We start from the raw sequence: 15478 nt of genomic DNA on the forward strand, positions 1-15478 counted from the left end.
TATTCAGCGGTGCTTTCAGTGCCGAGACACCCAGGACCGGGGTTGGAGACCCCTGCGCTAGACCATGAATACATATTTGGTTGGTGGAGGTGTTCAAGAAAAATTCCCATCAGCCTGATAAAAGGACACCTGCTCCTGTTATGGATTCTCCAAACATGTGCACTGGTCTAATGTCTGCAAAGACCCAATAACCATGTGACTGTTCCCTCAGCAACGGCAGGTATGAGCTCTCCATATGGATCTAATGAACTAAACCTTCTAACAAAACCATGATTGCAGCATCTACTGACTGGCCTCCTGCCAGTGCAGCAACCGCGAGTCTTCTCCATGTCACAACATGAAGTCAGCTGATAGAAACAAGCATTTCAGTCCTTCAGGCTCAGTAGATCTCTGTGTCCCCTCGAGTCTCGCCTCTTTCACTGGAAACCTATTAATGATAAAACACTCTCCGATCGGCATAGAAACAGCAGCTGTACTTACTCACACATTTTGTCTTGCGATCAGAAAGCATGTAGGAGACAATAAAGGGATGAATGAATTTTGATTCAGTCAATCTGAAACCAGAATGTTCATACATACCTTGCCTTCCAAGATTCACACTGATTGGCCAGAACATTGGGACGGGTTCAGCTTTATTACAGGAGTTATCAGTTTGATTCAAACATTTTATTCTTCAAACAGATTCAGATACAAGCAGATACAGGCGCATGTCAAATGTTATGGTGGATATTTGTACATTATTTACATTTAATAATGTATGAATTTAATCTACAGTTTTATTGTTCAATATACAATTTCCAAAAAGATGACTGATAATTATGACCTTGAGTTTAAAGAATTGGGTTTAGAGAAAATAATTTAATATCTTTATGATTCTACGATCTATTTATAAGTAACAAATTGAAGGTTTTCACAGAACAATTAATGTTGCATGTTTTTTTTCCTTTTATATTTGCAATTGCATGAGGCCATATGGGAATCAAAATTGCATTTTAATTTTTTTTAATATTGTCTGAGGAGAGTAGGGATTAACACTGATAAATAAACATCCATTGAAGTATAAAGATAAATATATAACATTTTCGCCACTTCTGATGTGTGTGCAAATATTCTGACGTTTATGAGCACGTTTAAGTCATCAATGCAGCAGTTCACACAGTAGAAGAAAGTAAAATAATTATAATCTCTCAGGGTCTTAGTGCTCAGACCCTAAATAGACTAAGAAATATTTTTTATTTTGACTTTATTGTCAACACTTTCACTATATTTAATGATGTGTAACGACACGAGGATTTTTTAACAGATAAAAATCCTGTGCTTTGCTCTTCTTGCCTGAGAAGGATGAAGAAAATGTTTAATTTCTTGCTCCTGAATGCGGAGAAATCCTGTTTCTATCCCTTTATACAGCGCTTCCAGCTTTTTATTCTTTCTTTAAAACGGAGCTAATAGATAACGTCATTGTCTGATGATAAACAACATATCTGTCTCTGATTATGGTGATTGAAGTGGTCTTTTAGTGTGTTCTTCATCTTCATTCTTCCTGTAGGAGAAGAATGGAGGCATAGAATGATAGAACGCAGCTCTACAGCCGTTTCCATGGCAATCTACGTAAACACACGCCGGTTAAAGTTCTCTTTCACATGAAGCCACATGAAGGCTCATTTTATGGCTAAAAATATCTAAGCTTTCATTTACAGTAGGAAGTAGTTTGTTTTGTAGTTGCTGATGAAGCTAAACTATTGCTTCATTACAAAGAAGTTCTGTGGGTAGAAACTAATATTGGGCCTCATAGCGGAAAAGGGAAAAGGTCTTTAGACACCTTAAATCTCATTCTGCTGATGTGGTTGTTTCTACAGGAAACACATTAAACCAACTTAAAAACCCAGATCGAGGTATAACTGGATCTCCCAGGCTTATCAATCATGTTTTACCTCTCATGCCCGAGGCGTGGCAATACTCATGAGAAAGACGATGCCTTTCCAGCTCACTTCCTCAGTAACTGACCCCAGAGGCAGGTTTGTCATGGTTTCTGTGTCCATCAACTCATTGTCTCAATGTGTACGGCCCAAACATAGATGATCAGGTTTTTTGAAAGGTTTTGGATCTGGTTCCAGATACCAGCAGGTCTAATTTAATAATAGGAGGCAATTTAAACAGCTATCTTGACCTACTATAGGCTACTGTCCACCTCCAAATATTGTGTTGATAGATTTTATCGACACAATAAAGTTCCTGAACAATTTACTGAACTCAAGAAATTTTGTGGACATTTGGAGAATTCAACACCCCACTGAAATAAAGAGTACTCTTTTTATGCCCGCGTCCAGAAATCCTACAGCAGATTGGACTATTTCCTGGTTAATGCTAACTTAATTCCTCATGTCACAAAATACCACAGAATGCTAATGTCTGACCATAGCCTGTTGACGATGAAACCGAATATTTCACTGATCCACAATAGATATTTATGACCCTTCAACCCAACTTTACTTAGTGAAGCTAAATTTATTAAGGACGTTACGGACAAACCCTTTAGGCCCTGGAGCTCAGTTTGACTGTTTTCACTGCTGTTGCTTTTACATTCATATTTCACTATTTAAAGTGTTTATCTTGAATAATTGTTGTCCCTTTTTTGAGCACAACCTCACCGACATGATTCTACATTTATTTATTCATTTTGACACACTGGATGAACACACTGGACCTCACCCCCCCACAAAAAATATATATATATATTTATGTATATATTTTGGGGAATTTTTTTCATTGTTGGAGACAAGAGCATGTTTCTCGAACTAATTTCACAACCGAGAAGCCTCAGACTCGGTTCATTACACAGACCGATGGACCAAATTATATGTATCTTTAACAAATTCAATACAATTTATAGACAGTTGTATAAAGTCTAGATTAACATATTAGCCCTAAAATTGCAAAAAAAAAAAAAAAAGGAAATATGAGAAAGTAAAAGATAGATTTATATTTTGACAGGCACAAACATGAAATAAAAGATGAATTAGGGCATTTGTAATCGAATTCTTACAAAAAAGTTACAGGTCAGGTGTTTAAATGAGTTTTCATGAGACCGGTGCATGTTCTAATACGCAGCGGGGGCACAGGCTGTGCCAGCCGGCTGTGTGATGCCAACCGCCGGGTGGCAGAGGTTGATCTCTGCCTGTACAGCTCCGGACAACGTTTATGAACAAGAATTCCTCCACTGTACCATGAATAGCAACATATCCAATCTAGTTCTTATTAAAAAGTTCAAAGTTTTGAGTGTAAATTGAGTTTTTATGTGAAAACGGGTATTCAGCGGTGCTTTCAGTGCCGAGACACCGAGCAAGGGACGATATTTCCGGGGGAGGACACAGCGTTTCTCGGGGAGGGGAGTATTCCCGTGACTTAGTCTGTACAGCACCTGAAAACACACTGAAACTCCACAGTTATATGAAAAAAGGCCTATCTAACATAATTCCCATGAAAAAAGTTACATATTTTGTGTGTAAAATCAATTTTCATGTTGATTCCCGAGGAGAGCGAGTCGCTCCACAAGTGATACAACTTGTTAATAGGAGTGACTGATCAATAGGAGTGACTGATCAATAGGAGTGACTGATCAATAGGAGTGACTGGTCACTCCTTGGTTGACAACCGCAGGTCACTGGCGTGAACTATCGAAGCCTCTGTGGACCCACAGGAGGCGACTTGCTGAAGCAACCTGGGAATAACTCAACTTCCAGGCATCACAAATGACCATTTACCAATCAACGATTAGCAGTACTTGATTACGTGTGATGACTAAATTACGGGAAGTAATTTACGATTCAAGGTATTAATGAAAATAAATTGGGGATTTATAAATTAATAATTGAAAAGAGGTTAAATTACTTCAGTGGGATGAATCACAGAGAGTGATCTACAATTAATTTAGAATAAATTGTTAATTACACTAATTTGGTTATTTATTTATCAACAATCAGAGAAGTAATCAAGAAGGAGTTGGAATTAATTAGGTAAAGTTGTGATTGACTAATTAATACAATGAATTACTTTGAATGCACTAAACCACTGAAAATGAATTAAAGGCAGTCGGGATCATTAATTGAATAAACTTGTGATTTATCAATTAATAATATCAGATAATTGGGAGCTGGGATGAGACAACCACTGAAAAGTGATGAAAAGCATTCCTGATTATTAATCGATTAAATTTGTTTATTTATTAATTAATAGGGAATACTAATTATCTATCTGCAATAAAGTCACTGAAATGACTTAGAGGCATTGCAAGTTGTGATTAAATAAACTGAGTGTTAAATCAATCAAAAATAGTGTGAGTAATTGGGCACATGGTCTCTGTTCTCAAAGACACGTCAAATGGTTAATCCAAGAAATGTGGGAGCGAGAACTTGTTTGGGATGAGCAGTTACTTGGAGACTTGGCTGAAAAGTGGGATCAGTGGTGTGAATAACTGCCACAGCTCTATCTCCAGGTGGAATCCAAAAAAATTAGAATATCATCACTCATTTCAGAAAGTCAAACCCAGATATGATACAGGCTCATGACACATATAGTAAAATATGTTGATGTTGATGATTATGACTTACAGACAATGAAAACCCAAAATTCATGGTCTCAGAAAATTTGAATATTGTTTCATTTTGTAAAGTCCTGGTGTCTCACCCTGATCAGCTCATGAACTCAAAACCCCTGCAAAGGTTCCCTGAGCCTTTAAATGGTCTCAGTCTGGGTCAGGAGGGGACACAATCATGGGGAAGACTGCTGACTGGACAGATGTCCAGGAGACAGTCATTGACACCGTCCACAAGGAGGGTCAGCCACTAAAGGTCCTTGATAAAGAAGCTGCTTGTTCAGAATGCTGGATCCAAGCATGTTCAGAGAAAGTTGAGTGGAAGGAAAAAGTGTGGGAGGAAAAGGTGCAGCAGCAAAAGGGAGGAGCAGCCTGGAGAGGATTGTCCAGCAAAATGCATTGAAGGATTTGGGGGAGCTTCACGAGGACGGACTGAGGCTGGAGTCAGCACATCAAGAGCCACTAGGCACAGACCAGTCCTAGACATGGGATCCTAATGTGGCTTCCTGGGGTCAAGACACTCCTGAACAAGAGACCAGGTCAGAAGTGTCTCACCTGGACTGTGGAGGAAAAGACCTGGACTGTTGCTCAGTGGTCCAAAGTCCTTTCTTCACATGAAAGTACATTTTGCATCTGATTTGGAACTCCAGGTCCCAGAGTCTGGAGGAAGAGTGGAGAGGCTCAGAATCCTCGTTTCTTGAAGTCCAGAGTGAAGTTTCTGAAATGAGGGACAAAAAATATTGAACATTTTCACGATATTCACATTTTTTGAGACGTACCTGTAATGGCCATTCCAACATGGTATCAGATGGGCTCTCAGCCAAAGTCAAAGACAATGGAACTGCACATATATTGTGATGCAAGTGAAAAGGCATATGGTGTTGCCTATCTAAAAGGACAGAACAAAGATGGACAAGTTGTGATGAGTTTTGTGGCGTCCAAATCGATAGTAGCTCTCTTAAAAAAGATGACTTTACCATGATTGGACCTTATGATTGCACTGATTGGAGCACGGCTTCGAAACAATTGTCTGCAGCCCCTGAGTGTAGAGAGAACTCAACTGAAAATGTGGACTGACTCAACAATTGTTCTGCATTGGATCTGCAGCAACACACAAAGATGGAAGTCATTGTGGCTAACAGAGGGATGGAGATTCAAAACCTCAGAAATCCAGAACTGTGATCGCACTGTAGTGGCAAAACAAATCCTGCTGATCTACCTACAAGAGGCCAGAGTGTTGAGAACCTCCTTCAAAGTCAGCTTTGGTGGAATGGACCCCCTTCCTTGTCATCCACTGGTGAAACAGAGGACAGTGGTGAGGACTGCGTTGCAGATGAGGTGAATGCTGAGCTCAGGTGGAATTCCCAAGTCATGAGACAGAGAAAGTAGCAGGCACTGAGAAAGAGAGAGAGACTGCACACACACACACACACACGCACACACACACACACACACACACACACACACACACACACACACAGTATAGAGGAGAGCCAGGGAATGAGAAAAAGAGGAGAAATTTATATTTTACCTGCAAGTCTTTCCTCCAGTTTTAGCAGTTTGGTGGCTCCTGGTCAGCCAACATGGCAACCTGCTGTTTGGCTGCAGAATTACTTCTGTGGTTGCTAAATTCGGCTTTTCAAAGTAAAGCTAATGACTTTCCCTTTCTCAATCAGCCGTCAGAAAACATTTTAAAGTGAAACTTTCTGCCAGAATATTATTCCACTCTGTATTGTGCTGCTCTGTTGTCACGGTGCTCCGCCCAAGTTATTTATGTTAAAAAAATGTTAACGAATTAAACGTTTCAAATCAATTGATTAAATAAACACGTTATTTTTGACAGCACTAAAATATAGTTGAATTGAAGTTGAATAAATCAGGATACACTAATCAATAAACTGGAACAATATGGGATCAAGGGAGTTGTACTGAACTGGGTGAAAAGTTATTTGGAGAACAGGAAACAATTTGTGGAGATGGGAGAGTGTCACTCAGAGTATTTGGGTAGTGTGCGGAGTACCCCAGGGGTCAGTGTAGGGATCTAAACCAGGGGCGGGCAAACTTACTGGCGCAAGGGCCACACTGTCTTTTAAAATTTGACAGATGTGACGGATCAGGTCCAGATACATACATATCAAATATAAACATGAAAAAGGCATTATTTGTTAATATTTACATTCACTTTTAGGGGGAACATCATCATCGTCGACGTCGTCGACGTCGTCGTCGTCGTCGTCGTCGTCGTCGTCGTCGTCGTCGTCGTCGTCGTCGTCGTCGTCATCTTTATTGCAGACATAGGAGTCCATAAAAAAATATTCACAAATACATAAAACTTTGAATTAAACAGTATAAAAGTATCACAAATACAACAATCACAGACAAGTCAACTATCACCCTATTTATAAAATACTCTCATACCAATGCCTCAACAAGGATGACTGGTATTTTACAGTACTACGTAGACAATCCCCCTCACTGTCCACTTTTAAAACTAATCTTAAAACCCACTTTTATTCCTTGGCTTTTAACCATGTTTGAGACTCTGTCCCTGAGTTCCTTCTGCTTGAGCTCCTGTTGATCACCGTCTTTAAAGACCTTCTTCTTCTGGTTCAGAAGGCCTTTGTCAGCTGTAATCCAGGGCTTGTTGTTGGCAAAGCAGCATCCAGTTCCTACAGGAACCACAGTGTCCATGCAGAAGTTGATGTAGTCTGTGGTGCAGTTAACAGCCGCCTAAAGGTCCTCGCTGTCCTGCAGTACGTCCCAGTCCGTTGTCTCAAAACAGTCTCTCAGAGCCTGTTCTGCACCCAGAAACCACTTCCTGAATGATGGGGTTGTTTTTGGTAGCCTCCTCACTCTCTGGGTGGAGTGAGGTTGCAGCAGGTGTGCTTAATCCAGAGCAGGCAAAGGGGAGGAGCTGTATGCATCGTAAACATTTGCATACAGCGGGTCAATTGTTTTGTTCCCCCTGGTGTTGCAGTCCACATCCTGGGTGAAAGCAGGGTCATATACCTATTGTACTGCAAGTAGGGATGGGGCCGATCCAATCCAGTATCGGTTTCAGGTTCCGATACCAACATAATTCATGGATCGGAAATTTCCGATCCAAAAAAATTACCTCGGCATCAGCAAGTTGTTTCTTAGCTTTGGCAAGGTTCCATAAAACAAGCGATGATGCGCTCTGGTGCTCACTTGTGCCAATGCCGACGTACTGTAGACATGCAGGGCTTGCATCACGTTATGTTTTCATTTTCTGTTTTGCGGCTGTGGGATTATGGAGGGCAGTTAGCATTAAAGCTGGCAGCATGCACAAAGTTGAAGTGATGATCCACTTTGCTGACAGCTCCGGTCTGCGTGCAGCTCAAACATGGGCCGGCAATGTAAAACTAAACTGTTCAGTCCCGTCAGAGTTCAACTGAAGCTTTTCCTGCTAGACTTTTTCACACTGCAGGTCAGGTTGTTTCGTTTTGTTAATTTTGACTCACTGTTGGATGACCTGTAGTTTCGCAGGTCGTGAAATTGAAATCGGTGGACGTCTGAGCGGAGCAGCATTGACGTAATTACGCCAGATGTGCTTTGAAAGTTTGCGTACCGGTACGCACATTCTCCCACAAAGTTTATTTTTTTGGATGACAAACTTTGCAAGGGAAGTGGCGTACGCATCTTTCAGGACCTGTTTTGTGCTTCAGGAACCTTTATAAATGAGGCCCCAGGAACTAACCTGCCCAGTGGAAGAACTGTGTCATCGGGAGAGGAACAGCAGATCTCTTTCTCAAACTGTGTCAATGATGTCGTGTTTGGTGCTACTGTTGTACCGTATTGCCTTTCCAGGCTACCATACTTTTCCATCCAAATAATACTGCTTAAGCATTTTTTTTTTCTGCCCTTGTCCTGTTGGGCAGCTTGGGCCAACAATATGATGTGATTGAGAGCCTTCGGAGTCAGAACAGTTTTTGGTCTTGCAACAGGGAGAGACCTGGAGTCTCCTCCTGTTGCCTCCTCCGTCAGAAGTTGGCATGGCTGCCGTACACGACTGTTTTGTGGAATATTTATACAGGATCGCTTTCAGTAGGCGCACAATCAAAACACAAACACTTCTTGGCTAGAATAAATGCGTCTTTTATTCCCCACCAATCAGTGACAAGCAATACAATACACAGCAGTGATAAATCAATCGCTTCCCTCACCCGTGACGCTGATCTGGAGAGCCCACAGATCGGGCATGGGAAATGCTGTGCTGGTCCACGCGTGTGTACGGCTCCGATGGAAGACTCTAACTATTCTTTCCCTTACTCCATCTTTATAGGGACGAGCGGCCGCCCCGCCCGCGCATCACTGGAAACTGGCCAGGTCTCCAAATGCTCAGGAGCGGGACGGCTAATCACCCGTACAAAGAGGATTCCTTTGCCGAAGGTCTCTTGTGCGAACGTGCAAATCTGCACGCACGCATTATTCCCCTTGCATTCCACCACGGCGCCTCCTTGTTCTTTTCCGAAGGTCTCTTGTGCGAACCAATGATATTAGGATCAAAACAACTGATATAAGCATGAATCGGCAGCCCTCAGTGCTTTTCCTCTGTGCAGGATCTCATAAGGTCTCTTGTGCGAACGTGCAAATCTGCACGTACGCATTATTTCCCTTACAACGACCGGGGGGGAACGCTCAGAGAGAGAGAGGAGAGAAGAGAGAGAAGAAAGTTGGGGGGGGGGGGGGGAGGGGATAACATACAATATCCTTGTTGTGCTACATATATTATTTGCAGTTATCACACTGATCCAAATACTTTCCAACTGTTTTTAGATTAGACCAGCCTGAGCAGCTCTGTCTAGACAGTAAGATGATTTCTTAGATTAACCAGCCTGAGCAGCTCTATCTAGACAGTAACGTGAAGCAGGAACATGAATTAACAAAGAGGCAACAACAAAAGAGGAACATGATTTTTAAAGTTTGAGCAAATGATGACAGAGAACAAGCAACTTCAGAAGCACCTTTCATGAGGAGTGGAAATGTGTGTGTGTGTGTGTGTGTGTGTGTGTGTGTGTGTGTGTGTGTGTGTGTGTGTGTGTGTGTGTGTGTGTGTGTGTGTGTGTGTGTGTGGCTTGTCCACTGGGTGTGGCCAAACTGTTGTGGGGGGACCCGTGGCGACACCCCGGGGTCCGAGGCCACCGGGCCCGGACACCGCCACCCCGGCAGACAGAAGCCCCCCAGGCCCGGGGAGACCCCAGCGAACCACCCCAGAGAGCCACGTCCCCGCCCAAAAAGCACCCGACAGAGAATGCAGAGAGGAATCCCCCCCAGGCAAGAGGGGCCCACAAGAGAAGGATAAAGGGCGCAGGGCGCAGGGCCCCAGGCCCCGACCCAAGCCGCCAAGCCGAGAAAAGGCCGGAGCAGGGCCCCCGGGCCGAGCGGGCCGAGAGCCCCCCCAACCCCGGCGGCGAGTCCCACCGCACCCCCGGGAACAGGCCCACCCACCGCCCCCCCCCCCAACCCGGCAAGGCAGAGACGGCCCCAGCCGCCGCGCCCCGGACCAGCCCCGCCCCCAGACCCAGGAAAGCGAAGGCCGGCGCAGGCCCCGGTCGGAGGACAGTCAACTCTACACCCCCAGGAGCCTCATATTCCACCCGCCCCATGATCCTCCCCCCCCGGTCTTGATTGAAAAACCCAACCCATGACCCACCCCCCACAGACACCCACCCCTGACGCACACACACACACACACACACACACACACACACGGAACGGGGGGGGAGTGATGACTCTCGCACCCTCAGGCCGCCGGCCGGGCCCCCTCCCGGCCACCGCGGTATCCCAACCTCCACCAATCCAACAGCAAGTGGAGAAGGAGCACCGTACCCCAGCCCCCCCACGAGCGTCACGCCCAAGGGAGCGCGCCCCCCGCATTCCAGCCACACTCACCCCGGGCCGGGGCGGGACCCCAGCGGGAGGTGCTGGGGGGAGCCACGTCTCCCGCCCTTCCCCTGCCCTATATGTGTGTTGGATGTATGTAAGGGTGTGTCTTTGTGTTTTGAAAAGGTGGATGCAATGTGTGTGTCTATGGTGCGGTTTAAAATTGGGGGGTAGCGGGGCCCGGGCGTTCTACCGCTGACAAGCGGCAGAACCCCAAAAGCGGCTTACCCCCTCAAGACCCTGCATGACTAAGTGTGGTTAAAATTGTGGGTGGTGCAAAGTTGGGGGAGGACCCAGACCGCAGTAAAGTAGCCTGGACCCCCCACCTAGGCACCGCCCCACTGTTCCGAGTGGAACCTTGAGGGAAAGAGACTGAGGAGGAAACTGGAACAAGTTCAGATTTCCATCGCATGTGGAGAGGCGATATTTCACTGTTGTGCGAGTAATTAATTAACAGCCCAGCCGGGGCCCGACGCCCAGCCCCCCCACCCCACCCCAGCGGGCCCAACCCCCGCCCAGAGCAGAGCCCCCCCCACATCCCCGCCCAGGACTCCCCAGGCCAGGCCGTAGCCCCCCAGCATAGACGCTAGGACCCCCCCGAGCCCACAGAGCCACCAACCACCAAAGCCACGACGCCCCAACCACTGACGGTCCCCAGAGCCCCGGGGTGGAGCCACCACCCCCCCACAGGGCTACATGGTGTATTTAATTATTGGGGACCATGTGGACTCAAATTGTGTCAAATGATTTTTCCTACCAGCAGACATTCTCTCCAATGTGATGTGGTCTAGAAGTAAGTTTTTAAATAACTTTATATTCAAATTACTTTTGGATTTCCAGTTCATGAGGATCGCCTTTTTTGCGACGCTTAGGGAAACCAGGAGCATGCAGGACTCATTTTTTTCTCTTTTAATTTCTGTGAGATCTCCTAACAAGCAAAGTGAAGGTGAGACTGGAATAGGGTGGCCCAGGCATAATGATAAATCTTCACAAATCTTTTGCCAGAACGTTTGGACTGGCGTACTCAGCCAAAGTGCGTGTAAATAGGTATCTGGGAGATCACCTGTGCAGTTTGAACATATGTTAGTGGGAGTGAGCCCCATCTGGAACATCCTTAGTCCTGTGTAATGAACTCTGTGAAGGACCTTGTATTGTATGAGCTGTATATTGGGGTTTTTTGCTCATTTTGAATGTATTTGTACAGATTTCTGACCAAAACGTTGGGTCTCTGTTGATGTTGAGATCTTCTTCCCATTTGAAGGTGGGAAGGGATACTGAGATATTTGAACCTGACAGGATTGAGATAATTTTAGAAAGAGGTTTAGGAGCTGAGATCTTCAGGAGGTTTGTCACTGTCTGAGGTAAATTCAGGTTAATCTGTTCTAGTTTGAATTTAGTTTGTATTATTGACTTAAGCTGAAGATATTCCAGATAGTTGTTTTGACTGATACCATATGTTTCTATTAGCTCATTAAATGGAATAAAAGAGTTATTGGAGATAAGTTGTTCTAAGTGTCTTATTCCTTTATTTTGCCATCTTGGGAAGTTTCTTGGTTTTTTTCTTTGCAGGATGTCGGGATTGTTCCAGATGGGTGTGAGTTTGCAGGGAATGAGTGAAGATCCATTCATTTTAAGAAATTCCCACCAAGCTGTCAGCGACGTGTTTATATTGATGCTTTTAAAGCAGCTGTGCTTTTTGATGACAGGACTTTGGCGTTTGCTGGGTGGATTACAAAAGATGAACTCTGGTGTGCAGACTCAGCTGGCTTCATTAAAACTACAAACAGGAAGTAAACTTTGAACATACAAATTTATTGGCAAGATAAACACATTTCAGTACCACAGTTTTCCAAAATAAAAGCATACATCAAAGGAAAGACATTGACAAATAGTATAGTATATTATAAAGTTAAAAACTTCTTGGCAACAAACATTGGCTGGCAACCAGAACAAATGAGGCTATAAAGATTTTAAAAATTACCTCATTATTTTAATTTTAAAGCTATTTTAAAGCATGTTTTCTTATATTTTAATCTGACAAACCATGATAGATTCATGACAGAAAATACATAAGCTCATGGTGTGTACATACATGTGGTAGAGTGGAGTTAGCCAGGTAAAATGACAGATTAAAACCAACACATTACACAGCACATTATGGTACAAGGACTCAAACTGGAGGATTGAACTGATGGCAGTCACTCATCTGAAGAGTGTGAAGGCATAAAGCCATCAGGCTGAGCACTTGCAGTTTTCTCAGGTCCTCCACAGAAGTTTTTAACCAAACCCAGTAAAATGGCGACAGTCACAAACCCCACAGTCAGCAGCGTGTCGCTTTTCCTTCACTGCAGCTGCTTGTTGAGTGAATTTTGAAGGAGTGTGTTGTTTCAACCTGGAAATACAACCGTCATCCTTCTATATTCCAATTTACACTTCATTCATTCATTCATTTTCTTCCGCTTATCCGTTTCCGGGTCGCGGGGGTGTCAGTCTGAGCACCGTCACCCAGATCACAATGCACCGATTAAGAACCTTCCTGCAGGTGGTGAGCCCACGGGAAGCAATTTACACTTTTTACATCAAATTACTTGTGAACTGTCTGCAGGTTGATTTTATAATATCTAGGCTTTCGGTGACACTTTAGGATAATTTGCACCATTTCCTGATTTCAAACTTCATGTGGTGAATCGGTCAGATGAAACGGGGTTTCACTTTATGAGGCACATAAATCTTTCTGTTGTGACACATTCAGTCAAGCCATTAAACCTGGATTGTAACAGCAGCTTTTACACAAGCCAGTATAGGTCCACATTTCACAAATAATTGCTCAACAGTACATTCACTTATATTGGAAACACATTCATCCAACATATGGAAAACAGGCAGTGCATGGCAGACCGTTACCAATACGTTCACACCTATATGACATATGGAGTCACTAATTAGCATCTAGCACTGGGAATTAACAACACTACAGTACATCCCCACAGGTTACTGACAAAATGATAACATAGAACGAGAGAGAGAGAGAAATACATCGAGAAATGCAGTATCAAATATATACATACATAGATACACCGTGTGTAATCGTGTCTTGAACTGTTGCCACCTGGCAGATGGTAGAGTTAGAAATAAGGTAGTTTTCGTCACTGCAAATGTAAATCTCCAAAAGGGTATTTGGATTTTCTCCGAGGTTTTGATACCTGCTGCTTTCTTTAATTCCTGAGGTTTTTATCACCCTGATTTAATATACAGCTGAGTATATTAAGTAGTAGTAAGTTTTTACCTGAATACAGTGTTTGTGGACAGTGTGAACCCTCCCTGGGGGACATGAAGGTCTGGACACCCCGACGTCAGATAAACCGCTAAAGAAAAGTTTGAGAAATTAAACTTTAGGTATCATATATTCATTTCATGTGCTTAATAAAAAAAATAATATAAAAAAAAACAACAACTCTGGAGCATTTAGCATTAGTATACAATTAACATGAACTGAGCAAAGCATTTTTAAGTCATACAATACTGACACACACACACACACAAACACACACACACACACCATCCATTTTAAAAGGGTTCTTTGCATCCACATGGCAGCAACGTGCAAATGGGGTTTAAATGATAAACTGACAAATGAATCATTCACATGTGACAACGACTAAAGTATATTTGTTTTAATCAAGTACAAGACTTGAGATTTTCTCAATTTGCTCGCGTAAAACATGTCTGCTTCCTTGAGTTCTTTGCCTGAATTCAAGATTTCACGAAGTTTACATCCCTTTGTGGTCACACACCACTTTGGTTTGCAGTGCATTAATTCTTATTGTGAACTGACAATAATTTCTCCAGTTTTATAAACGAACTTCCGTCTATGTGATGATTTGCAGGAGAAAACGAGCCATCCACTTCGTTGTGCAGATTAAAAGCAGTTTTACACCTTTTCTTTGGAAATGAGTCGTTCCCTTCTGTGTGTGAGTCCAACTTAACCCTCAAAAACATGTTTTAGTCACTCAGGGGCGACTGGTCATCAGGGGCAGGTGGGGCTGAACCCCCCCTGGTGTCATCAGTAAGGACTGCATGTAAAGTATGTTATTAATTCTTTAAGATTATCTACAATAGCGCCTTAGGGAGGTGTTCTGGGCATGTCCCTCCGGTAGGAGGCCTCGGGGCAGACCTAGGACACGCTGGAGGGACTATGTCTCTCAGCTGGCCTGGGAAAGCCTTGGGGTCCCACCGGAAGAGCTGGAGGATGTGTCTTGGGCGAGGGAAGTCTGGGCATCCCTGCTTAGACAGCTGCCTCCGAGACCCGGCCCCGGATAATCGGTAGACATTGGATGGATGAACAATATTGTCTTGTCTGTGAATAAAACTTCCTCCTATATAGCACATAATTACTGTGTGAGGACTGAACTCCCTGGTTCTTGGTCTCCTCTCACTGTTCCAGGTTGTTTCTTCCTGATCCACCCTGATGGTGAATTAGTGTAGCTCGCCCCTCTCTCACCATGCAGTGTGTATTGGATGCAGTAAAGTGTAAGTGACATGCTCAGTCTGTGGCTCCATTCATTCAGTTCACGTGATTTTGATGCCTCATGGGCCTTGAAGCCTGAAGCCCCACTAACAACGTCATTTAGAAGCTCAGAGCTGATTGGCTGGTGCCGATTGAGGCAGCGCTTCACAGAACCAGAGGAGTAGAACAAACACCAGCTTGTTCACAGCTAAAGCTAACAAACTGTTAAGAATAATATTTAATTAGGTTATTATTTACAGTTTGAAATTCTTACTTTAGTGGGGAAACCTAAGGTAACTAGTGGTAAATTTTGTGACGTGATGATGAAAATTCTTTAAGAATATCATGGTTACAAAGCTTTACTGCTGGGCCAGTGGTTGAGCTACTGACCAGGTATGATCAGTCATTGAGGTTTTTATTTTTTAATCTGCTATCTCCAAGGCTCAACATTTTCATGGGGTCAGCACCTACTGTAT

The sequence above is a fragment of the Lipophrys pholis genome (genome assembly GCF_963383615.2).
Source record: "Lipophrys pholis genome assembly, chromosome: 8".
Taxonomy (NCBI): Eukaryota; Metazoa; Chordata; class Actinopteri; order Blenniiformes; family Blenniidae; genus Lipophrys; species Lipophrys pholis.